General features: G+C 45.6%; 1 long non-coding RNA gene across 3 annotated transcripts; it reads left to right on the top strand.

Moving 5' to 3' along the window:
* The first annotated feature begins 1,745 nt into the window (after positions 1 to 1,745).
* Positions 1,746 to 25,455, top strand: LOC141986000 (uncharacterized). Of its 3 annotated transcripts, XR_012639095.1 has the most exons (4): positions 1,746 to 1,810; positions 22,781 to 22,879; positions 24,133 to 24,339; positions 24,919 to 25,455. It is a non-coding gene; the product is annotated as an uncharacterized LOC141986000 (long non-coding RNA). The 3 variants fall into 3 exon arrangements; XR_012639096.1 differs by lacking the exon at positions 22,781 to 22,879 and having other exon boundaries at positions 1,752 to 1,810; positions 24,919 to 25,451; XR_012639097.1 differs by lacking the exons at positions 1,746 to 1,810; positions 22,781 to 22,879 and adding an exon at positions 18,304 to 18,995 and having other exon boundaries at positions 24,919 to 25,452.

The following is a 25,455-nucleotide window of genomic DNA, read 5'->3' as shown; positions in this document are numbered from 1 at the left end:
CCACCTCTCCTCTTGCTCGTCCCTCCTATCCTCGCATTCATTTTCTGCTTTCCTGGACTCTGCCTCCATGCATTCTGCTGAGCTGTTTCAGTGCAGGAGGACTGCATGAGCTCAGAGAACATTTCATCGTGAGTGCGGTTTTTTTCGCCATCTTATTTGCGCTAGCCTCTGGGACGGAGATGATAGGGGGAGCGTTGAAACATTTGCAGCTGCAGGAGGAAAAAAAGGGAGAGTAGTATTTAAAAAGACACATTTTAGAGAACAATGGGTAGACTATTTCACGGTGAACCAAGCTGTTAACATTACATAGCACATGTGCTTTTGGTCCAAGGTCGCAGTTTGCCTCTTATATTGAGGGCCTGCTGGTTTGGTGTGAGAGATCACACACGCAGGGCCGGGCAACAGAATTTGGCTTGCAGGCAGCCATAGTAAGCCATAGTCTTTCGGCTTCTTCAACCTTCATAACAGCCCAGCAGGAACGGCCACCTCTGAATGTCCCCTTAATAATGTCCCTGGAGGATTTCCGCTCCATCCCCAGACACGTTAACAGACTTTTCCAGACGCTGTGCTAGCCGCGAATGCATCCCAAGTCTTGAGGGCAAATTAATCATTAAACAAGTATTATAATTACAAAGGTACACTCACCAGAGGTGCCTTCTCCGGCTTCATGGTCCGGGAGCCTGCCTTGGGAGGGTTGGCAAGGTATTGGCTCCAGGGTGATAAACAGTTCCTGGCTGTCGGGGAGAATGGTTTCTCTGCTTGCCTGTTGTGCGCTATCTTCCTCCTCCTCCTCATCTTCCTCGTCCCCAAAATCCTCATCCCTGTTGCGTGAGACTCTCCCCTTGCAGGAGTCCACGGACAGGGGTGGGATAGTGGTAGGGGCACCCCCTAGAATTGCATGCAGCTCATCATAGACACGGCATGTCTGGGGCTCTGACCCGGAGCGGCCGTTTGCCCGTTGGTTTTTTGGTAGGCTTGCCTGAGCTCCTTAAGTTTCACACGGCACTGCTGCAGGTCCCTGTTGTAGCCTCTGTCCATCGTGCCCTTGGAGATTTTTTTCAAATATATTGGCATTTCATCTTTTGGAATGGAATTCTGATAGCACAGATTCTTCTCCCCATACAGCGATCAGATCCAGTACCTCCCGTTCGGTCCATGCTGGAGCTCTTTTGCGATTCTGGAACTGCATGGTCACCTCTGCTGATAAGCTCGCCATGCTGGCCAAACAGGAAATGAAATTCAAAAGTTCCTGGGGCTTTTCCTTGTGTACCTGGCTAGTGCATCTGAGTTGAAAGTGCTGTCCAGAGCGGTCACAATGGAGCACTCTGGGATAGGTCCCGGGAGCCAATACTGTCAAATTGCATCCACACTACCCCAAATTCGACCAGGCAATGTCTATTTCAGTGCTAATCCCCTCATCGGGGAGGAGTACAGAAATCGATTTTAAGAGGCCTTTAAGTCGACAAAAATGGCTTCATTGTGTGGATGGGTGCAGGGTTAAATCCATCTAATGCTGTTAAATTTGACCTAAACTCGTAGTGTAGACCAGGGAAAAAACTCAGCCTTTTGTGGTGTCATAAATATAAAGGGAAGGGTAAACACCTTTAAAATCCCTCCTGGCCAGAAGAAAAACCCTTTCACCTGTAAAGGGTTAAGAAGCTAGGATAACCTCGCTGGCACCTGACCAAAATGACCAATGAGGAGATAAGATACTTTCAAAAGCTGGGGGGAGGGAGAAACAAAGCCTCTCTCTCTCTGTCTGTGTGATGCATTTGCTGGGAACAGAACAGGAATGGAGTCTTAGAACTTAGTAAGTAATCTAGCTAGATATGTGTTAGATTCTGATTCCTTTAAATGGCTGAGAAAATAAGCTGTGCTGAATGGAATGTAGATTCCTGTTTTTCTGTCTTTTTGTAACTTAAGGTTTTGCCTAGAGGGATTCTCTAGGTTTTGAATCTGATTACCCTGTAAGGTATTTACCATCCTGATTTTACAGAGGTGATTCTTTTTACTTCTATTAAAATTCTTCTTTTAAGAATCTGAGTGCTTTTTCATTTTTCTTAAGATCCAAGGGTTTGGGTCTGTGTTCACCTGTGCAAATTGGTGAGGATTTTATCAAGCCTTCCCCAGGAAAGGGGGTGTAAGGGTTAGGAGGATTGTGGGGGGGAAAGACGTTTCCAAACGGACTCTTTCCCAGTAATATACCGGTTAGATGTTTGGTGGTCGCAGTGATAAAGTCCAAGGGCAAAAGGTAAAATAGTTTGTACCTTGGGGAAGTTTTAACCTAAGCTGGTAAAAGTAAGCTTAGGAGGTTTTCATGCAGGTCCCCACATCTGTACCCTAAAGTTCAGAGTGGGGAAGGAACCTTGACAAGTGTATTACAAGTGTCTGATTTGTTTAAATGAGATTATGTTTGTTTACTAAAATAATGGTTGGAACCATCTGACCGTATGTGTGTCAGATTATTTTTTAAGGGGTGTTGTTGTTATTCTTCAGACCGAAGCCTGTGAGGTACTAAAACAGAGAAGTGTGGCCATAAAAACTAACATCCTTTCTTAGTAGTCATATGCAGCATAAAACTATCAGCAATTGGAAGACAAAGGTGTTCAGTACGTTGCAGGATTGGCCCAGAAAGAGAAGGGCAAACTGTAATTCAGATGGGAGGAAGAGTCACTTTATTTTTAGGAATAACTATAGGGACATAAACAGACACAAAAATGTTTTGAAGAATCCATCCAGAGATCTATTTGTGGATTCTAGAACAAATGTGAAGCTTCTAGGCAAAAATATCTTAACTCTCCCTTCCCAGTTCCACATAAAAAAATGTCAGAACTTGATGTTCCAAAGTACAGTAGAAGCTAAAGATCACTTAAATTATAACTAGATACCATCTTAAAGAAACTTTTCAGGAGGATGCCTTGGTACATTCCAAGCCTAGATTTTACTGGTATCCTTTAAAGAAGTATGTGGTAAGTAAACAAAGTTCTGTCTGAATCCTAGCAATTCAGTTGTAGCATTCAGTGGTTAAAAAGCCAGTCCAAGACAATATATTCCAAGATAACCATCTACATAACTCTGCATAACCTTCACTAGAAGCAAAGAAGCTCTTCACAAACGATTCGAGCATAGTATAAATGGTCAGATATAAGCACGTGAATAAAGTCACTAGAGGAACCAATTATCCATCAAATATATAAATCTTTGTTTCATTTGAATTGAGCAGTCACATCCAAGGCAGGCTGAGGGAGCTGAGGCTGGAAGCCAGGAGAAGAAAAACAAAGTGTGAGAGGCTGGATGGGAGCTGCATAAAGCCATGGTGACAAGTGTAAGAGAGCCAATGAGCGGGGTGAAGGGGAGGATCAGTACAGAAAGTGGAAAACCCACCATGAACAAGGTGAAGGAACCAGCATGGCAGGACCACAAGGAGGGGCATGAACAACACTGGAGATAGAAGCGGGGAATCAGAGATGCACTTTAAGAAAACAAGAGACAGTCACAGAGAACCCTGTTAGGAAGAGTAAGTGGAGCAGCCGGAAAGGGGACAAACTGTGGAAGCCCAGTAATCCCTTCCCCCTACACTGTACTGCCCTGAGACCAGCCAGGAAAGGAGCCATCACTAGCACCAGCCTGGGGAGTTCCTAGCAGCCCCTGCATTCAGGGAGAAGACGGCAAGTCCTGTGGGCAAACTGCAGCTGGTTCTTCAAACTGCAGAAGCTTTTTCAGTCCAGGCCTGAGGCAAGACCTCCATGAACTATGCATAGCCCCAGGCAGAGGCTGCCCCACCTCACAGCAGACAGGGCAGTCCCAACCTCAGAGGATGACGTTTTTTATTTTTCTCTTTTACTCTCCATTTCAGTTGAGCCTTGATTGGGGGTTGGGGTTGGGGGTGAGCAGCCCACTCTCCCTGGTGAGTACTCAGGTAGTGCGTTTACCCGCTTGGGAGGTGGGTCTTCTTCATTCCCCAAAGCCTACTGGGCAGGGCCGGGCTTAGGGGTGGGCCATATGGGTGACCGCACAGGGGTGCCATGGTCAAGGGGGCGCTGTGTGGCAGTGAAGAGGTGTGCACCGCTGGTGTAGAGTCAGAAACTGCTCCCAGCTGGCAAGGGAGCACCACGTGGTGGGGTTAGGGTTGCCAACTAATTGCACAAACCCAAACACCCTTCCCCAAGGCCATGCCCCTGCCCCTTTTCTGAGGCCCCACCCCAGCTCACTCCATTCCCCCTCCCTCCATCACTCACTCTCCCCACCCTCTCTCACTTTCATCAGGCTGGGGCAGGGGGTTGGGGTGCTGGGTCTAGGTTGGAGCTGAGCTGTTTGGAGTGTGGGAGGGGGCTCTGAGCTGAGCCTGGGGAAAGGGATTGGGGTATAGGAGGGTGTTTGGGGTGCAGGCTCTGGGAAGGAGTTTGGTTGTGGGAGGGGCTCAGGGCTGGCGGTTGGGGTGTAGGAGGGGGGTGTGGGGTGCAGGCTCCAGCTGGGCGGTGCTTACCTTGGGCGGTGCCCGGAAGCAGCAGCATGTTCCTGCAGCTCCTAGGCTCTGTGAGCTGCCCCAGCCTGTAGGCACCTTCCCCGCAGCTCCCACTGGCTGTGGTTTCCGGCCAGTGGGAACCGCGGACTCGACACTCGGGGTGGGGGCAGCGCGCAGGGAACCCCTGGCCGCCACTGCACCTAGGAGCTGAACATGTTGGCTGCTTCCAGGAGCCATGCAGAGCCAGGCTAGGTAGGGAGCCTGCCTTAGTCACGCTGCGCCACCGACCGGACTTTTGGTCTGTTAAAATCTCCCAGATTGCTTTCAATAGCAACCAGGAGACTGAGGCTGATTCTGGGAGACTCCCAGGCAATTTGGGAGGGTTGGCAACCCTAGGTGGGGTGCCCAGATTTCTCCCTGCTTCCTCCCAGTGGAGGAAGGGGGAGCAGTGATGATGTACAGTTACTGCTCAGCCCTCCCTCCCAATATTCCTCTGTGTCACCCTAAGGGGCTGTGAGGGGGAGTAAGGAGCAACACCAAGCTCTCTGTGCCTCTAGGTCACTTTCTCCACCTGGGCTGTGCTGTGAGTCGAGCATCAGGAGTTGCTGCTCTCCTGCCCTCCGCTTACGTAGCCCAGGTGGGCAAAGTGCCCTGGATGCAGGGAGCCCTGATGCTGTTCCTCCATGCACCCCTAACTCCTCTCTCCCCATTCACAGCCCCCTAATGGTGCATGGAGGAACAGCATTTCAGGGGGAGTGAGCAGCAATGCGCAGTACTCCCTGCATCCAGGTCAGTTTCCCCACATGGGCACAGGAGGCGGGTGCAGGATTTAGGGGTGCAGGAGGGGAGTGCAGGGGTTAGGGACGAAGAGGGGGTGGGGAGCCTGAGGAGCCCACGGGGACCGGGGGGCCAAGATACAAGTTCGCCCAGGGTGCCATGTTCCCTAAGGCCGGCCCTTTGCCAACTTAGTGACCTTTCAAAACAGGGTCTCTGTTGTTGGGGAAGATTTGGGGCTTGCACCAAACAAACAAAGAAACATAAAAGCAGGGTCGGGACACTGCTGTGATAGTTTGAGTGTGTTAGGCAAAAAGATTATTTTCCCCAAGAATCAGGCAAGCACGGACAAGGGGTTTATTCACGGTACTGGGAAGACTGATAAACAGCTTCAAAAATATGGTGCCACCATGGCCAGTTATATACATTCTCTTACCAATTCATTTGCATTTATCTGTACATACAGAGACAGACATTGTTACAAGTCAAGAGAGAACCCTGAACAAAGATAAAAATAGGAACAGTATGTACATATAGTGGCCATCCTGATTGCATCAAGCATCTGTGGCTACCTTGCAGGGGGAAGTGGCGGGGTATGGGGGTGGTAGGGATGAGTGCTTACAGATATCCGGTGGGCTGTGAAGGGAGGGTTTGTTCTGTTCTAAGAGCTGAGTTACTGGGCGGACCTTTGATCATATAAGTCTATCAATGTTTACAGTTGTCAGTGTCTTTGAGCTACTGAAGCATTCCTTCTTGATCTGAGGTCTTAGCTGTTAGCTAAATTTTAACTCTTGTCTGACATGTGGAACTCCAAGTGACCCATAACCTGGTGGGCATGGCATTATCCTCATGACACCCCTTCTGGAATTATCAAACCGAAGAGCCAAGTTCCACCACCCCACAGAAGAGCCATTGTTTAAAGTGGGGTTTTTTTGTGTGTGTCTATATAGCGTAAATGGTTTAGTATGTCTTTTTAGCTGTCTGTAGGAAGTAGTGTAAGGATTGCCTTAGTGTAATGTAAAACTTCTCAATTGTTTAGTATATTTTGAAACCTGCTAACAAGCTTTCTCTCAGTTTTAGGCTGTTCCTGAGAAAGAAATCAGTTTTACTTGATTTTGTGTTTTGTGCTTGTGCCTTTTTTAAAAACAGTTTAGTGGAAGGTAAAAGCTACTACCCCAGTTAGGAGTATGTTACTTATGGGGAATCTAGCTAGTAACTGGGTGGGAGCAGTTCACCTCACAGGTGGAGCTAATGCTGGTAAGAGGTGCAGCTGAGGAGGAGGTACCGTAAATAGAAGGTGATGTGATTTGAAAGCTACTTCACTATAGCCCCCAGTGTTCAGGCTCAGTCCTGGGGTCTCACGCGGAGCTGTGATGTCCCTCAATAAGGAGAGTAATTGGGTTGCAGCCTTAAATCCAATCCTACAGTGTTCTGGAGATCCAGTAAGCAAGGCCTACTGGTGTACCCTTGCTAGGTAGATCGGGGGAAGGAAGTCCCCTGGAGTTACCAGTGTCCCATCCCTTCCCACAGGCAGGGAATCAGGCCCAGCCTATTCCTCTAGGGGGTGGCGAGAGACAGGTTGCTTCTCATCCCACTGAGATAACTAAAGCTACGTCTACACTAGTACTTTTTCAGTATAACTTACGTTGCTCAGGGGTTTCTTTTTTTCACACCCTGGAGCGACATAAGTTTCACTGACAGAAGCACCGGTGTGAACAGTGCTCCACAGCGGCTACACAGTGTTGGGATGTGGAAGGGTTAAGTAAAGAGCTGGGAAACCGCTGGTGTGCTGGCATGGTATCAGGGAGTAGAAGCCCAGGCAGGCACTGGTTCTGCACTTGATGGATAAAGTGCCATCCCTCTCCCTTCCCTTCTGCTTGTTAAGGATAGAAAAGCATTGCAGGTGCATAAGGAATGTTGTTGTCTAAAGGATACCCTTTGTGTAAAGAAGTGTTATCCCCCCCTCCCTTCTTTTCCCAGCTACGTAAACGAGCTAGGGGACATGGCCCCTTCCCCCCTCCCCTGTAAACTGCTGATTAAGGGAACTTGTGGCTGCAATTACTGCAAAGAAATTTATCTTCAAGGTAAAAATGTCTGTAGAATATGCTTAATGCTGTAAACAGTAACAGGGCGGGAATAATTATATTTAGTATATGGGCATTCATATTACTAAATAAGGGTTTTGAGGGTGCTGTAGTAAATGTAGGTATTTACATATTAACTTAAATAAAAGAGTGTGATGTGATTACCTCAGTGCTTACTCGACAATTGGGTCGAGGGGAACAAGTACTGCAATAAAGAAGCCCATTTACTCAATCCACCTCTGGGTCCTCCTGCTCAATCTCTAAAACACGGGAGATCTTACAGTGGAGCAGCTGCATCAGTACAGCTATGCCATTGTCTAAAACAGACACGAGAACTCTGATGACCTGTTCAGCCTCCTTGCTTCTGTCACCGAGAGAGATGTTGAAAACAGGTACAGTACAAGGAAGATCAGACTATGGGATGGAACAGAGGGAACTGTGGGAACTGGACCCCGAACTCCCACATTTCCCTCTCAGGAGCACTAGTTCCTCACAATTCACTACAAATATTTCCCACAAGTTAGTGCACTCAACAGCAGTGCCGGGGACATTGGGATGCCTGCCCCCAGTGCCACACATCTTTTGCCAGTACAACCTGGTGCAGTGAGGACACACTACACCAGCAAAAGCAGCCAAGTGTGAATGGAGTCTGGCAAAATAGCGATGTCAGCAACAGCATGCTGGCAGAAATGCAGCTGGTAAAACTTTCTAGCATTGATGTGGGCTTAATCTAAGCCAGTGTTAGGAAAAGGAATAATCAATTAATATTAAGGAAAGTACTTTTCTTCTCAGGCTTCTTGTAGAGAGTTCTAGGCAGGCTCATACTTGTGTGTTACTTTAGTAATTCATGTCTAACAACGAACAATAGAAAGTTCTGTAAACAGGGAGGCATTGGCTTATCTCTTAATAACTGGTTTCTCATCCATAGTAATATTTATGTCTCTTATCTTCTAGGAGGATATGTTTAAAACATTAAGATGCAGCCAGGAGAGGAATGGTTTGGTGAAGACCCTGGAATGGGACTCAAGAAATCTAGGTTCTATTTATAGCCCTGCCATAGACTTCCTGTTGGATCTTGGGCAACTCACTTAGGCCCCAATTCCAGGAGTTACTTAATCACATGCCTAACTTTAAGCATGTGAGTAGTCTAATTGGAGACAATTGACCTACTCATATGATTAAAGTTAGGCATGTGATTAAGTACCTTCCTGAAGCAGGGCCCTCATCTCTCCGTGCCTCAGAGCTCTGTTTATAAAATGGGGCTAATGACACTTCCTGACTTCCCAGAGCTGTTGTGGGGATAAAAATCATTAATGTTTGTGAGGTGCCTAGATACCATGCTGTTGGGGACTGTCAGATGGCGCCTTGGTCGTTACCTGCACTGTGGTCTCAAGGTCACAAACACACACCAGGTTGTTACCTTTTCACCACATGTGTATTTATTTACTCCTTCCTTGCAAAGTATCACAACGCACTGCAGGCTTACAGCAAAAGGAGGTTCCCCCCCCACAGCCTCCACTCCTCAGCCCAGTCTCACCCTCTGAGCTTTCCTTCTCAGCCTCTCCTTGCTTCCTGTTCCTTACACTTATATCCTCCCAATTAGATCGTTAACCCAGTGAGTACCACCTGGGTGCTCATAATCCCCCGACAGAAAGCGTGTAATTGCTCATAACTGAGCTTGTGGCCTTCTTCATGCTCTAGCAACATCAGTGACTGGGGGTCTACTAATAGTGTCCTGTCGCACACCTCCCCCTGCTTATTTCACCTGGGGCCGTCTCTTGCCTCCAGAAGAGGTCTTCTTTGCTGCATGTGCTACTCACAGTACCCTGTCACACAGGACCCATCTGACTACCTGGATGGCTAATAAGCATATTTACTCCCTCTTGTTGTTCCTATGTTAATTCCAAAATGAAATACCCTGTGCTCTGCCAGCAACTTGTGTGCCTAAGATCTCATCATGGATTCTGCCACCGCTTTTTTGTTAGTACCATACCTCTGAAACGTCTTCTCAGAGCCATCTCAGATTTGGTCAAAAGAGAGTCCTCTTGCCAAAACTTTACCTGCCAAATTTCATGGGCAAAAGACCTCCTTCATGAGGAATTTAGAATACAAGCCAAAACCAAGCTTCAAATAGTCATGTGGTTACAACATTAACTCTGGAGAGACTAGCATCTGTCCATAATGAGAATTGAAAGGCCCTGTGTTCTGCGTGGACCTAAATTCTGCAGCAAAGCTCCCTGGTTTCTGAGACATTGGGAACTACAGAATAGAAACTACAGTTAGTAGTTCTGCAATTTCACATTTGAGTTCCTTCAGAACTCATGGGTGAATGCCATCTGGTCCTGGTGACTTATTACTGTTTAATTTATAAATTTGTTCCAAAACCTCCTCTAATGATACCTCAATTTGGGACAGTTCCTCAGATCCATCACCTAAAAAGAATGGCTCGGGTTTGGGAATCTCCCTCACATCCTCAGTCATGAAGACTGATGCAAAGAATTCATTTAGTTTCTCCACAATGGTCTTATCATCCTTGAGTGCTCCTTTAGCACCTTGATCTCGAGTGGTCCCACTGGTGTTTAGCAGGCTTCCTGCTTCTGATGTACTTAAAAAAAAAATTGCTATTACTTTTTGGGTCTTTGGCTAACTGTTCCTCAAATTCTTTTTTGGCCTTCCTAATTGTAATTTTACACTTCATTTGCCAGTGTTTATGCTCCTTTCTATTTTCCTCACTAGGATTTAACTTCCACTTTTTAAAGGATGCCTTTTTGCCTCTCACTGCTTCTTTTACTTTGTTGTTTAGCCACAGTGGCTCTTTTTTGGTTCTCTTACTATGTTTTTTAATTTGGGGTATACATTTAAGTTGAGCCTCTATAATGGTGTCTTTAAAAAGTTTCCACGCAGCTTGCAGAGGTTTCACTTTTGGCACTGTACCCTTTAATTTCTGTTTAACTAACCCCCTCATTTTTGTGTAGTTCTCCTTTCTGAAAATAAATGCTACAGTGTTGGGCCGCTGTGGTGTTTTTCCTGCCACAGGGATATTAAATTTAATTATATTATGGTCACTATTATTAAGCGGTCCAGCTATATTCACCTCTGGGACCAGATCCTGTGCTCCACTTAGGACTAAATCAAGAATTGCCTCTCCTCTGGTGGGTTCCAGGACCAGCTGCTCCAAGAAGCAGTCATTTAAGGTGTCAAGAAACTTTGTCTCTGCATCCCATCCTGAGGTGACATGTACACAGTCAATATGGGGATAATTGAAATCCCCCATTATTATTATTGAGTTTTTTATTTTAGTAGCCTCTCTAATCTCCCTGAGCATTTCACAGTCACTATCACCATCCTGGTCAAGTGGTCAGTAAGATGTCCCTACCGCTATATTCTTATTATTAGAGCATGGGATTTCTATCCATAGAGATTCTATGGTACAGTTTGATTCATTTACAATTTTTACTTAATTTGATTCTATGCTTTCTTTCACATATGGTGCCACTCCCCCACCAGCAGGACCTGTTCTGTCCTTCTGATATATTTTGTACCCTGGTATTACTGTATCCCATTGATTATCCTCATTCCACCAAGTTTCTTTGATGCCTATTATATCAATATCCTCATTTAATATGAGGCACTCTAGTTCACCCATTTTATTATTTAGACTTCTAGCATTGATATATAAGCACTTTAAAAACATGTCTCCTTTTAGCTGTCTGCCATTACACAATGTAATTGAATGGGACTCTTTTTTATTTGATTGTTTCTGATCAGACCCTGCCTGTATTTTATCATTTTCCATCCTCCCGTCCTCACTAGGACATAGAGATTCTCTATTAATAGATCCTCCCCTAAGGGATGTCCGAACCATGTGCTCCTCCGCACCCATCGGCTTTCCCCCAGCCCTTAGTTTAAAAACTGCTCTACGACCTTTTTAATGTTAAGTGCCAGCAATCTGATTCCATTTTAGTTTAGGTGGAGCCCATCCTTCCTGTATAGGCTCCCCCTTTCCCAAAAGTTTCCCCAGTTCCTAATAAATGTAAACTCCTCCTGCCTACACCATGGTCTCATCCACGCATTGAGACTCTGCAGTTCTGCCTGTCTAACTGGCCCTGCGCGTGAAACTGGGATCATCTCAGAGAATGCTCCCATGGAGGTCCTGGACTTCAATCTCTTACCTAGCAGCCTAAATTTGGCCTCCAGGAACTCTCTCCTGTCATTCCCTATGTTAATGGTACCTACATGTACCACGACCACCGGCTCCCCCCCAGCACTACACATAAGTCTATCTAGATGTCTCAAGAGATCCGCAACCTTCGCACCAGGCAGGCAAGTCACCATGCGGTTCTCCTGGTCATCGCAAACCCAGCTATCTATGTTTCTAATGATCGAATTGCCCATTACTAATACCTGTCTCTTCCTAATGCCTCTTCCTAATCAGTGCGAGAGGATACCACATCATCATCTGGAAGGAAGGTCCCAACTATGGGATTGTTTCCCTCTGCTGCAGTTAGATGCTCTCCTTCTCTACGACTTTCATCCTCCTCAACAGCACAGTGCTGTCAGACCGGGGGTGGGACCATTCTACTATGTCCCGGAAAGTCTCATTTATGTACCTCTCTGTCTCCCTCAGCTCCTCCAGTTTAGCCACTCTAGTCTCCAAAGCCCGTACACGGTCTCTGAGGGCCAGGAGCTCCTTGCACCAAATGCACACATACTCCACCTGCCCATAGGACAGGTAATCATACATGCTGCACTGGGTGCAATAAACTGGGTAGCCCCCACTTTGTTGCTGGACTTCAACCTGTATTCTCTTTTTACTCCTGCAGCTGGTTCCTTTGCTGTTGTTTTGTTTATATCAAGGGGGTGTTTTTGGCTTTTAAGTTTAATGAATGTTGAGTTCTAGCCCCTGCTCACACTCCCCCTCTAAACTCCCTCACCAAACTCCCCTGTTAGCCACTCCTGTTCACTAGCTCCTCTGGTCGCTTAGAAGTGGGCTTTTTAAACCCCTGGTCTCCCTGAGCAGCCCCGCCGCCTGGTTAAGGGTTGATGGGTGCTAAAAGGCTTAGGGATCACAGCCTGGTTAAGGGATCTCAGTCTTGCCTAGCAATGTTGATAGTTTTCATTCCCCATTCGGTTTCAAAGTTAATGTCCCACTGAGTTTAATGACATTTACTGAAGTTTTGTTTGAGGCTGTGGGAAGACAAACAGTCCACGAGTTTATACTCTGTTCTCATCTAGAAATTTATCTTGGCAACTATAGGGACCAGAAATGTATTTGTTTTTTAAAATTAGAGTTTCAATTCTGGAGTACAATGGTGCAGCACAGAGTGGATTCTGCAGCATATTTCAAAAAAATTATACAAATGACCAATGTTATATACAGTGCTCTCTGTATGCAGTTTGTAACTCATCACAGTAAAAATGTTATTGTTTTAAATTACTGTACCATGTAAAATATAGTCCGACCTGTGTTAGTAGTGTCCCACACTATTCTTAATTATAGCAGCTCTCTGTTGAGTAACTGTGCTTTCTAGAGAATACATTGTAACTTTCTAAGCATTTCTTCACTGGTGCCGAAGCAATCTTGATGCACAGTTCTATATTTCAGTAGTCAGTCAAAATAACCATTAAAGCGCAACACAGCTCAATAAAATGGTAAGAGTGGTGCTGCAGAAATAATTAAAAAGATCAGTAACCAGAAACAGCCATTATTTAAGTGCAGACCTACTGCAGTAGGATGACTTGCCTTACCCCAAACATTGAAGTAAGACAGTCAGTATGGGAAAAATAGCTCTGTCTGTGGTTCAGACCGTTTTCCTTTTCTAGCATGCAAAATCTAGCATATCTGAGAAGCTTTTTCTCCCGCAATGTTAATTATGCCACAGACCAGAGTTCCCTGTAAAGATATGTAGTAGTACCGTGTTACTATTCACTAATAGTTCCTTCAAGTCAATAAAAGCTGGAGACCTCTGTAAAGGCCTAATTAAGTTACACAAAAATGAATGACTTTACTGAGGTTGCAAGACTTCAATTCTTAATAAATAGTGTTGTTCTCCAACAACAATGATGGAGAAGTGGCGAGAGAGCAATTCTGGAACAATTCTCTTGAGGAAAGAGGCAATAATGCATGTATCTAAAAAGAGATCCAAATAAATAATACATAATTTATACATCATTGCAAAAGCCCTTCTAGCATTTGGCTCCTCACAGCAGAGAACACTGACTCTACGGGCCAGATTTTTAAAGCTATTTAGACACCTAAAGATTGAGATCGCTATGGAGTTAGATGTCTAGCCACTTTTGAAAATCCCACCAGGCCTCTATTTGCATCTTTAAGCACCTAAATACCTTTGAAAATATGGTCCTAAATCCATAACCCTAGGGTTACCATACGTCCATATTTTCCCGGACATGTCCAGCTTTTTAGTTCTTAAATTGCCGTCTGGGAGGAATTTTAAAATATCTAAAATGCCTGGGATTTTGCCACATCGGTTGGGACGCCCTTTGTCCTGATATCGGGGACCGCTCACCTCACCGCGCGCACCAAAGTCCCGGGGCTGGCGGCGCTTCCTGGGGCAGCTCCTGGCGCCCACCTGCTGGCAGGAGCCTGCAGTGTGGGCGGCCCCTAGGCACAGAGGCGGAGGGGGGTCTCCGAGTGCTGCACCGGCTCCCTCTTGCCCAATCAGCGCTGCGGGGGCGGGGCTTGCAGGAGCCGGCAGCGGGCAGAGAGCCCTCCGACCCGACCCTAGGAGGAGCCAGAGGGACCTGCCGGATGCTTCCTGGGAGCTGCCCAGGTAAGCACTGCCGGGACTCCCCACCTCGCCCCTGGCAGGTTCCTCTGGCTCTTAGGGTCGGGTGGGGGGGGGCAGAGGGCTCTCTATGCGCTGCTGGCACCTGCAAGCCCCACTCCGCAGCTCTGGCAGCTCCCATTGGTGCTTTTTCCAGCCAATGGGAGCACGGAGCTCGCGCTTGCGGTGGGTGCAGCATGTGGAGACCACTCGGCTGCCCCTGATCCTAGGAGCCAGAGGGACCTGCAGCAGGAGGGGTGAGTAGGCAAGCAGGGCGGGGTGAAGAGGCGAGCGGTGAGCCAGCAGCGGCGGGGGGGTAAGTAGGTGAGCGGGGGGTGGTGAAGAGGCGAGCAGCAAGGGAGCCAGTGGCTGGCTGGCTGGCAGGCAGGCGGGCAGGTGAGGGTGAAGAGGCGAGTGGCGAGCCAACGGTGGGCAGTGAAGCGGCGAGCGGTGAGGGAGCCAGCAGTGGGCGGGGTCCAATGGGGCAGGGAGGGGGCGGAGTTGGGGCGGGGACTTTGGGGAAGGGGTTGGAATGGGGGTGGGGAAGTGGTGGAGTTGGGGTGGGGCCAGGGGGGCATGAGTAAATACCACCCCCGCTCCGTGGAGTGTCCTCTTTTTTGAATGTTCAAATATGGTACCCCTACATAACCCCCAGCCCAGATTGCAGGAACTATCCAGTTACGATGCTTAATTTGAATCTAACTATTCTCCATGCCATAGCAAGATAGTTTACGTATTTGAGTAATGCAACTACTTTTGTAAGAACTTCACACTTTCAGCCTGCTTTATTACACCTCAGACCAATGTCCAGTGTTTCCACATTACCTTCAACAGCTCAGCCAAGACAGAGTTGGGGCTCTCAGCAGCACAGTGGTGTCAACCCTTCAGCCAGTGCCCATATTGAAATAACTTTATAGACATGACAAATTACACCAGTCTGTCAAAGCTGGTGTAACAATGTATTTTGAACAACAAATAGAGCAGCGGTTGAAAAATAGATTTTAATCTCTTTATAGCACATTTTTAATCTGATGGCAAACAGCAACATATTCTGAAATTGCTGCTGTTTTTCTCATTGCTCTGAAAGACATGGGCAGTTTTTCTTCTTCATTGTTTAGATTACAATTTTTTATTGGTTCTGATCATTTGAGACAATATTTCTCAGTAATCTCCTTGCTTTTGTACAATGGGGAATATAATGCTTCTCTGTTTAATTGCATTTTTTTTTTTACATTGCTTGCAAAACCTGGCCTGTTTTTGCTTTCCAGTCTCGACTCAGTCCTGCAATTACAGACACATGTGAGCAAGCCCACTGACTTTAATGGGACTAGTCATGTGAGTAAAAGTTACATACATGTGTATTTGCAGAATCAAGGTCTTAGATCCAGATCCTCAAAGGTATTTAGGCTGGAAGTCGGGAGCCTAGATACCTTTGAGGATCCAGGTATTAGTTTGTACCTGCCAGCTTGCATGTCTAAGACACTATAATCAAAAAAACGGGATTACTCAGTGAAGTGAAAAGTGAACACATTTAAATCGGACAAGGACACACTTTTTACACTATTTGTTTTCTTTTGATTTATGTAAAAAAGTAAAAGAGGGGGCTTGTCCAAAGTTCTAAGAGGTCCTGCCATAAATTAAAAAAACAAATACATTTAGAGCCAGCAGAACACAAAAACAATGCAGTCATCCTGTAGATCTCACTGCCTCAAGATAATAAGAGCCCAGAGGTAGGTATAAAAAAGCTGACAATAACAGAGGGCTAAATATTGGGGGAGAAAACGGAAAGTTGCAATAGGGTCATATGAACAATAGAGAAATCAGCGGAGGAATTGATTCAGCATCTTAGCTGCCTTTACTTAGTTGTAAGGAGCATGGGGATTAAACAGGAAGAACTGGAAGTATTAGTACACAAGCTAAATTACGACTTAATTGGCATCACAGAGACTTCGTGGAGAAATCTCATGACTGGAATATTAGAATAGAGGGATACTGCTTGTCCAGGAAGGACAAGAAGTGTGGGGGGGGGAAGGTGGAGGTGTTGCATTATATGTCAAGAATGTATACGCTAGACCTGAAGTCCAGAAGGAGGGGAGAGACAGACCAGTTGAAAATCTCTGGGTGGATGAGGCATTTCTAAAACAAATAACAGAAATATCCAAAACACAAGATCTGCTAGTAATGGGAAAAGTTAACTACCCAGACATCTGTTGGAAAACTAATATAATAAAACACAAAATGTCCAATAAGTTCTTGGAATGTATTGGAGACAACTTTTTGTTTCAGAAGGTGGAGGCAGTAACTGAGGGATAGCCATTTTAGACTTGATTCTGAAGAAGAAGGAGGAAGTGGTAGCAAATCTGAAGACTGAAATCAATTTGGGTGACAGTGAATCGTGAAATGATAGATTTCATAATTCTAAGGAAAGGAAAGGAGGTGAGAGCCCCAGAATAAGAACAATGGACTTCAAAAAAGTAGACTTTAACAAACTCAGAGAACTGGTAAGGTCCTAAGAGAAGAAAATCTTAGGGGAAACTGAATTCAGGAAAGCTTGCAGTTTCTCAAAGAGACACTATTAAAGGTGCAACAGTAAACTATACTAATGTGAAGGAAAGATTGGAAAAATAGGAAGAGGCCCATATGGCTCCATCAGGAGTTCTTTAATGACCTGCAAATCAAAAAGGAATCCTACAAAAATTGAAAACACTGACAAATTGCTGAGGATGAGTACAAAAGAATAGTACAAGTGTAAGCAGAGTCAGGATGAGCTCTACCCTGACATCTGGTGGCGAGTCATGGTGGGTTGTGGAAAAGAACTTCAGGGGCTGATCTCATTTGCATAGGCACACCCACCCTGCCTAGGTGGTCACTTTGGCTGCTGTAGGAGCCCCAGTTTCTCTGTTATTGGGACAGGAGTAAACTGTTATTATCCAGATTATGTGAATCAAGGACAGTGGAACTGTACTTGGCCTTTTGTTATGATGGAGGGACTCACCATCAATTAAGCAGCACTCGCTAGGCAAGGGTCATGCGTTCCAAAAACCTAGTGAATGGAGAGAGGCTGGGGGCAGGTATTAATACTTGGTGGCATGGGTCCCTTTACATGATAATTGCACTTCCTCCTCTCTTCAATGTGGAATATCAGAGCTAATTTTGATTCTATTAGGAGTCTAGTTACAGGCTGCTGAGCTGAATTCATTTTGGGCTAATGGTGCACCAGCACTGAGGCTCCCCTACTACAAGCTGAAATCACTGAGTGTTGTGTTAAGTAGTGGGGGAGCCTGAAGATATATGGTGGAGCAGTTTGCGGGGCGGCTGGTGGAGCAGAGCAGTTTGTTGGATGCCTGGAACAGCTCATGGGGGCAGCTGGCAGAGCGGAGCCCCATGGAGAGGTGGGACAATCAGCTTTGGACCATGTAAGGTGCCCCTTAACCACCCCCATCTCCACCCAGGTTGGGAGGTAAAACTCTGCAGATAAACTTTCAAACTCTGGGGCTCCCCTGACCAGGGACAGAGACTTTTGGGTCTTTGGACTTTTGGGACTTTGGGTGATTTGGGGTTGCTGGACTCAAGAACCAAAGGGAAAGGACATGCCCCAATTTGCTTGGGGTGGGTTTTCTGCTCGTGGGTTGTGTTATGAATCCTGTTGGTGGTGTTTTCCCAACATAATGCCAAATTGTTTCTCAAAGGCTTTTTGCTACACTCAGACTCTGTGCTTGTGAAAGGGGAAGTATTGCCTCTTGGAGGTGCCCAGCGGGAGTGGTATATATTTGTCCCAGGTCACTGGGTGGGGGCTCAAGCCGGTTTTGCATTATGTTATTGGAATGGAACCCCTAGATACTGAACCGGCCCTTGTTGCTGCCAACTCTGACAGGCAGAAGGGTTATACAAGCATGTAGGGACAAAATCACAAAGACTAAGGCAGAAAATGAATTACACCTATCAAAGGGCATAAAAAGCAATAGGAAGTTCTATAAATACCTCAGGAGCAAGAGAAAGACAGAGGAAAGTGTAGGTCCTCTACTTAGCGAGGAAGGAGAGCTAATAACGGACAACATCAAAAAGGCTGAGGTCATGTCTACACTACAAACTCTGGTTGACACAAGTTATGATGGCATACAGCCATCAAAGTTTTTGTATTGTTCGTGCATGTGTATATTTGGCAGCGTGTGCCAGTGCCACATATACCTATCAGGAACACTTGTGTCAATGCAAATGGCAGTGCATCACAGATAGGTGTCCCAATGTGCCATGCGGTGCTGCCCAGCCTGATGCCTTTTGGGAATTTTTTGCAATGTCTTGTGGGACAGAAATCATTTGCCCATGAATCTCTGAGAGCTAGGGGGTCAACTTCTCAGCATGCAACTTTCTCCATACCATAATGCCATCCATATTCCATAATTTTTGCACCTCTTTTTTAAATTCTGCAAACCCGCACAGCACTTTTTGGTGTCCACCATTCCTGACAAGCATGGAGCCCACAGAACTCTGCACTATTCTCATGAAAGTTAGGATGCATGATCCTCCTGTATTAGCAGACCTGCAGGAAGTACTGCAGCAATAGGGGACATGACAATTTCTTTGAGGACAGTTTGCTGAGGAACATAGTGAAAAACAATTCAAGCTTGTTGGTGACATCCGCACGTGGTTGAGACCATTCTGGGCTTGAGAAATGAGCATTGCCTGTTGGGATTGCATTGTCATGCAGGTTTGGGTTGATGATCAGTGGCTGCAGAACTTTCGGATGTGAAAACCCACATTTCTGGATCTGTGTGCAGAGCTCACCTCATCCTGGCAGTGGAGGGACACCAGAATGAAAGCAGCACTGACAGTGGAAAAGCAAGTAGCAATCACACTCTGGAAGCTTGCAACACTGGATTGCTACTGGTCAGTGGGAAATCATTTTGGAGTTGGAAAATCCACATATAGAGGGAGGGGGCATTGTCATCCAAGTGTGTTGGTGTAACATTCCCTACAGTACAATCTGGACAACCTAACAATTGTGTCCCCTCCAACCCGGGGTGCCTTTCACACTTCTTTGCTGTGAAAGCACCCACTCCTGGTCTGTTCATACAGCCTCTAGCATGCAAAATCACTCCTATATGTTTGCTGTTGAAGAAAAAAATCCAGAATACATAACATTGTTGTTTTTAGTTAAATAAAACAATTTAAATATCTGTCTGGTGATGTTCTCCTCCTACTACAGCAAGGCAAGAAAATCCTACAAATATTAATGATTAACCTGTTGAATTGGAGATAGTTCACCTCCCAATGACTTCATAAATATATGCTTTGGTAAATGAAATAACCAACAATCATTCATTTTCTGATATAGCTGTAAAACTAATCTGAAAAGTTTTCAAAATAAATCACTTAAAAAATGTATAGTGTGTACCTTTTAAAAATGAAACTTACATCTATCTCTGAGTTGTGAAGAATATGTATTAAGGTTATAACAACCAACAAGAATGCACTTTTATGTAGAAATCCATGATTAAATCGAGTCTTCCTGACTAGTGATTTAAATCAAATCCACCCTGGTACATTCAAGGGTTTTTACACCTTCCTCTGAAGTATCTATTATTGGTCCCTCAGAGACAGGATACCAGACCAAAGGGGTGATTGATCTCACACTCTATCGCTTTTCCTGCATGCTTAGCAACCATGTCATGTTAAAACACCATTTTCTGAGACAGTAAAAGCGCGGTTCTGCCTTGTAGATAGGACCTATAATGTTTGAACCATGCTACTAGCCCTCTTCAGTCCAAGCAACTTTCAAGGAATAATTTGAAATTAGTTAGGTCCCATCTACATTAAAAGACAGAACCATGTTTTAAATATATCTGGGAGGAAGTTTATCCCTTGTCATGACACAAGACAGATCCCTTGTCATGGTTATTATAGCGCATGATGTTCCTTAGTGCTGTTTACAAGTTCTATACTTGGTTAGGAGCTGCCTATGTCTGGCATTATTTTTACTGTTTGCATTAATCAGTTATGATAGAATATGATTTCTGTTTATAAATCAGTGCTTAGCTACCATAGTGATAGGCACTATATAAAAAAAAAATTAGCAAGATGTGTAGCAATCTAGTTGGTTTTGTTGTTTAATCTGCTATCTCCCACAGCTATGTGGGCTCTCTATGGTCTGCTCCCATGTGTTCAGCATGACCTGCTCATGGTTCAAGTTGCTTGTTATTCATGCTCTTTCTCTGTCTCCCAGTGCAATTTACTGATTTGTCCACTGAACTAATTTTCACTGCTTTGCAACTTGCAGTCATTTACACCTGTGCAAAATGTTACCAAATCAGAAGGGTGACATTCTACATCTTCTGTGCCAATGCTGCAAACTCTTGCACATTCTTTTTACAAGTCTACTATTTGGAGTTATTCTTTAAGCCCCAGCTGCTGAATTCACAATACTGCATGAGAATCGCTGCTTTCGTTAAATTATTACATTTCTAGCTCTCACAGTTGCAAAGAAAAGCTTAGACTCATCGATTTTAGGTCAGAAGGTCATCTAATCTAGTCCTGGGAATCCTGGAGCCCCACCTTCTCAGGTATTGGCACCCTGTCAGCAGGATTGTCTGGCTAGGTGGACTCTCTCCTCAGGCCCTATGCTACCAGCACTCCCAGCTATCTTTGAGACACCACTGGCTTCCTGAGGAAACTACAATCCATCGATGATCTTCCAGAAAACCTTCCTGGCCACCATGGATGTAGAAGTCCTCGACACCAACATTCCACACAAAGATGGACTACAAGCTGTCAGGAACAGTATCCCCGATAATGTCATGGCAAACCTGGTGGCTGACCTTTGTGACTTTGTCCTCACCCACAACTATTTCACATTTGGGGACAATGTATACCTTCAAGTCAGCGGCACTGCTATGGGAACCCGCATGGCCCCACAGTATGCTAACATTTTTATGGCTGAGTTAGAACAACGCTTCCTTAGCTCTCGTCCCCTAGCACCCCTACTCTACTTGCACGACATTGATGACATCTTCATCATCTGGACCCATGGAAAAGAAGCCCTTGAGGAATTCCACCATGATTTCAACAATTTCCATTCCACCATCAACCTCAGCCTAGACCAATCCACACAAGCGGTCCATTTCCTGGACACTACTGTGCTAATAAGTGATGGTCACATAAACATCACCCTATACCAGAAACCTATACTTATCTATATGCCTCCAGCTTCCATCCAGGACACACCACACGATCCATTGTCTACAGCCAAGCTCTACAATACAACCACATTTGCTCCAATCCCTCAGACAGAGACAAACACCTACAAGATCTTTATCAAGCATTCTTAAAACTACAATACCCACCTGCTGAAGTGAAAAAACAGGCTGACAGAGCCAGAAGAGTACCCAGAACTCACCTACTACAGGAAATGGCCAACAAAAAAATTACAGAACGCCACTAGCTGTCACCTTCAGCCCCCAACTAAAATCTCTCCAGCGCATCATCAAAGATTTACAACCTATCCTGAAAAATTTTGAAAACACTCTCACAGATCTTGGGAGACAGACCAGTCCTCGCTTACAGACAGCCCCCCAACCTGAAGCAAATACTCACCAGCAACCACACACCAAAAACACTAACCCAGGAACCTATCCTTGCAACAAAGCCCGATGCCAACTCTGTCCACATATTTATTCAATTGACGCCATCATAGGACCTAATCACATTAGCCACACCATCAGGGGTTTGTTCACCTGCACATCTACTAATGTGATATATGCCATCATGTGCCAGCAATGCCCCTCTGCCGTGTACATTGGCCAGACCAGACAGTCTCTACGCAAAAGAATAAATGGACACAAATCTGACATCAGGAATCATAACATTCAAAAACTGGTAGGAGAACACTTCAACCTCTCTGGCCACTCAGTAAAAGATTTAAGGGTGGCAATTTTGCAACAGAAAAGCTTCAAAAACAGAGTCCAACGGGAAACTGCTGAGCTTGAATTAATATACAAACTAGATACCATTAACTTGGGTTTGAATAGAGACTGGGAGTGGCTGGGTCATTACACATATTGAATCTATTTCCTTAAGTTAAGTATCCTCACACCATCTTGTCAACTGTCTAAATGGGCCATCTTGATTATCACTACAAAAGTTTTTTTGTCCTGCTGATAATAGCTCATCTAAACTAATTAGCCTCTCACAGTTAGTATGGTAATTTCCAACTTATCTGTATGTGTGTGTGTGTATATATCTATATCTATCTATCTTACCATATGTTCCATTCTATGCATCCGATGAAGTGGGCTGTAGCCCACAAAAGCTTATGCTCTAGTAAATTTGTTAGTCTCTAAGCCTTGGTCTACACTAGGAGTTGAGGTCGAATTTAGCAGCATTAAATCGATTTAACCCTGCACCTGTCCACATGACGAAGCCCTTTTTTTCGACTTAAAGGGCTCTTAAAATCGATTTCCTTACTCCGCCCCTGACAAGGGGATTAGCGCTGAAATCGGCCTTGCCAGATCGAATTTGGGGTACTGTGGACACAATTAGATGGTATTGGCCTCCGGGAGCTATCCCAGAATGCTCCATTGTGACCGCTCTGGACAGCACTCTCAACTCAGATGCACTGACCAGGTAGACAGGAAAAGGCCCGCAAACTTTTGAATTTCAATTTCCTGTTTGGCCAGCTTGGCAAGCTGCAGGTGACCATGCAGAGCTCATCAGCAGAGGTGACCATGATGAAGTCCCAGAATTGCAAAAGAGCTCCAGCATGGACCGAATGGGAGGTACGGTATCTGATCGCTGTATGGGGAGAGGAATCCGTGCTATCAGAACTACATTCCAGTTTTCGAAATGCCAAAACATTTGTCAAAATCTCCCAGGGCATGAAGGACAGAGGCCACAACAGGGACCCGAAGCAGTGCCGCGTGAAACTTAAGGAGCTGAGGCAAGCCTACCAGAAAACCAGAGAGGCAAACGGCCACTCCGGATCAGAGCTCCAAAAATGCCACTTCTATGATGAGCTACATGCCATTTTAGGGGGTTCAGCCACCACTACCCCAGCCATGTTGTTTGACTCCTTCAGTGGAGATGGAGGCAACATGGAAGCAGGTTTTGGGGATGAGGATGATAGGATATAGATATTCAGGCCTGTCTGTAAAGGCCAAACTCTAAGAATTTAGGTGTATTCTTATCACTTGACTAGTTATAGAGGTATAAAAGAAAGAATCAAAATCACTGTCTGCCAGTGTAAGGTCCTTCTTTTACTGTGACAGTCTGAGGCCCTGTTCTTAGACTAAGGCCTTTGGCTAAGCAACAGAGGCAGCCATAAGCTGGGAAGCGACCGGTCACCTCCTCACATTCCAAACTAGTCACATTGAAATAAGGTGCTATTGGGCTGTTAGGCATTATCAGGACAGGATTCTATTCCTATCGCCTCCAGAGAAAGGGAAGTGCCTAGAAAATGTAAAAGGAGACTTAGTTTGATAGCATCCTGTCTGGCAAGAACTCACTTATCAATAGCTGGGATGTGAAATCCTCACTTCTGTATTGTTTTGTCATTATAGTTCCTACTTCGCTATTGTTTGTCTGTATAATCTCTGTCTGGTTCTGTGATTGTTCCTGACTGCTGTATAATTAATTTTGCTGGGTGTAAACTAATTAAGGTGGTGGGATATAATTGGTTACATAAACATGTTAAAATATGTTAGGATTGGTTAGTTAAATTTCAGGAAAATGATTGGTTAAGATATAGCTAAGCAGAACTCAAGTTTTACTATATAGTCTGCAGTCAATCAGGGTGTGAGTGGGTGGGGGAAATGGGAACAGGGAATGGGGGTGGGGAAATTGGAATCATGTTTGGCTAAGGGCAGGAATGGAAACAGGGACACAAGTGTAAGGCTCTGTGGTGTCAGAGCTGGGAAGGGGGACACTAAGGAAGGAAACTGGAATGATGCTTGCTGGAAGTTCACCCCAATAAACATCAAATTGTTTGCACCTTTGGACTTCGGGTATTGTTGCTCTCTGTTCATGCGAGAAGGACCAGGGACGTCAGTGGGTGAAGGAATAAGCCCCCTAACAGAGGAAGATGATGATGATGAGGTTGTAGATAGCTCACAGCAAGCAAGCGGAGAAACCGGTTTTCCCGACAGCCAGGAACTGTTTCTCACCCTGGACCTGGAGCCAGTACCCCCCGAACCCACCCAAGGCTGCCTCCTGGACCCGCCAGGCAGAGAAGGGACCTCTGGTGAGTGTACCTTTTAAAATACTATACATGGTTTAAAAGCAAGCATGTTTAATGATTAATTTGCCCTGGCATTTGCGCCTATCCTGGATGTACTCCCAAAGCCTTTGCAAAAGGTTTCTGGGGAGGGCAGCCTTATTCCGTCCACCATGGTAAGACACTTTACCACGTCAGGTCAGTAGCATGTAGTCGGGAATCATTGCAGAACAAAGCACTGCAGCATATGTTTGCTGGCGTTCGAACAACATCCCTTCTTTATCTCTCTGTGTTATCCTCAGGAGAATGATATCATTCATGGTCACCTGGTTGAAATAGGGTGCTTTTCTTAAGGGGACATACAGAGGTGCCCGTTCCTGCTAGGCTGTTTGCCTGTACTTGAACAGAAATGTTCCCTGCTGTTAGCCATGGGGAGGGATGAGGGGCTAGCCACGTGGTGGGGGGAGCCAAAATGCGACCTTGGAACGAAAGCACATGTGCTATGTATGTAATGTTAACAGCAAGGTTTACCGTGAAAGAGTGTACCCATTGTTTTATAAAATGTGTCTTTTAAATACCACTGTCCCTTTTTTTTTTCTCCACCAGCTGCATGTATTTCAAGGAGCACAGGATCTTCTCCTTCCCAGAGGCTAGTGAAGATCAGAAGGTGAAAAAAACGCACTCACGATAAAATGTTCTCTGAGCTTATGCTGTCCTCCCACACTGACAGAGCACAGACGAATGAGTGGAGGCAGACAATGTCAGAGTGCAGGAAAGCACAAAATGAGCGGGAGGAGAGGTGGCGGGCTGAAGCGAGGGCTGAAGCTGAAAGGTGGCGGCAGCGTGATGAGAGGAGGTAGGATTCAATGCTGAGGCTGCTGGAGGATCAAACTAATATGCTCCAGCATATGGTTGAGCTGCAGGAAAGGCAGCAGGAGCACAGACAGTCATTACAGCCCCTGTGTAACCAACTTCCCTCCTCCTGAAGTTCCATAGCCTCCTCACCCAGACGCCCAAGAACGTGGGAGGGGGGGGCCTCCGGCCACCCAGCCACTCCACCCCAGAGGATTGCCCAAGTAACAGAAGGCTGGCATTCAATAAGTTTTAAAGTTTTAAACTTTTAAAGTGCTGTGTGGCCTTGTC

The sequence above is a fragment of the Natator depressus genome, chromosome 4 (genome assembly GCF_965152275.1).
Source record: "Natator depressus isolate rNatDep1 chromosome 4, rNatDep2.hap1, whole genome shotgun sequence".
NCBI classification, from domain to species: Eukaryota; Metazoa; Chordata; order Testudines; family Cheloniidae; genus Natator; species Natator depressus.
Note: the sequence above shows the minus strand (reverse complement) of the source record. Positions and strands in the feature narration are given on the sequence as shown.